Consider the following 1,352-nt stretch of genomic DNA (forward strand, 5'->3'; position numbering starts at 1 on the left):
TCGTTATAGTCTTGTTTTAAATATTTTTAATTACTCTTAATTATGAATTTGTGCCCAGACTTGGTTAATTGCTGGAATAATTGTTTGCAAAATAAAACATCTTGAAATAAATCACGTGGTTTTGGAAGTTTTATAGGAAAAGACGTGACAGTATTTTCATGTTTATCTCTCCTTCGGGGCAAATCACTTTTTATATTTATTTTTTTTTACAATAAATATAGGAGGGAATCGTAAAATCTAAAAGCATGTGTATTTAAAAAAATAACAAAAATTCTAGCGCGTATTTTTGTTTACTTTAGAAGTATGTTTTTACCTATGTTTGTGTTTTTCATGAGTCCAGCCCATTAAGTTATTTGAATTTAAAGAACGCGCGCTCGCACTAAAGTATGAAGTATATGAGGGTTCTCCTACTTACCAAGCTTGTTCCAAAACAGGACGATGAAAGCAAGAATAAATAAAAAAATAATAAAAAAAAAGAAGAAGAAGCAAAATAAGTCAAAGGTTTGCGCACAGGTCAGTGTGAACGGACAGGATTTAGGTTATGAAAATAGGAGTCTTCCACTGTCGAGGCTGGCTGTGTTTACAGAGCGCGCGCAGGAGACGCTTGGAGACGGTGTGCGCCTTGGCTCTCTCTGCGCGCAGCTCTGCAGCTCCTTCCCGGGGTATTGCGCGTTGAAATGTCCACACAGCCGTTTGTCAAAGCCTTGCAAGATCCCACACTCCCACCCCACCACACAGACACACAGACACCCCCCCCCACCCTTTTATGCCAACAAACATAACTGTTGTCACGGTTTCATTTATTAAATCATTTTTCTTTAAAGAGAGAGAGAGAGAGAGAAACCTTTCTCTGCTGTCTCTATAATCGACCCTGAGCAACTAGTATTTTGTTTGTTGGGGGGAGGGGGGGTTGACCCTGCAACGGTAGCCACAGCCCACCTCCCCTTACGTTTGTTTACCTTCATCCTAACCTGTGAATAATTAAATTCCACCATTTAAAAAAATGTCACCAAGATGCCTTTTTTTTTCTATCAGTGCATCCATGATGGCGCATTAACACTGATGGAGCTGAATATTAAAGGTGAAATAGATGGCCTGGCTTCTGTTTTTGTGCGTAAAAGTGCCCAGGCTCAAACTGAAAAGGAAAAAAAAAAAAAAAAAGAGAGGCTTGACTGGAATCAATGGCCGGAGCGTTGCTCCTCCTCTAAACTTCAATCTCCACACATGATTGATGATCTCGGGGAGCTTTGAAAATTGACTACTCTGAGGTAAGGCACGAGCTCCGATCAAGGGAGGCGATTGGACGACAGAAACGTAGAAAATTAGTCCCCCCCCCCCCCCCCCCCCCCCCC

Source organism: Austrofundulus limnaeus, unplaced genomic scaffold (genome assembly GCF_001266775.1).
Source record: "Austrofundulus limnaeus strain Quisiro unplaced genomic scaffold, Austrofundulus_limnaeus-1.0 Scaffold61, whole genome shotgun sequence".
Taxonomy (NCBI): Eukaryota; Metazoa; Chordata; class Actinopteri; order Cyprinodontiformes; family Rivulidae; genus Austrofundulus; species Austrofundulus limnaeus.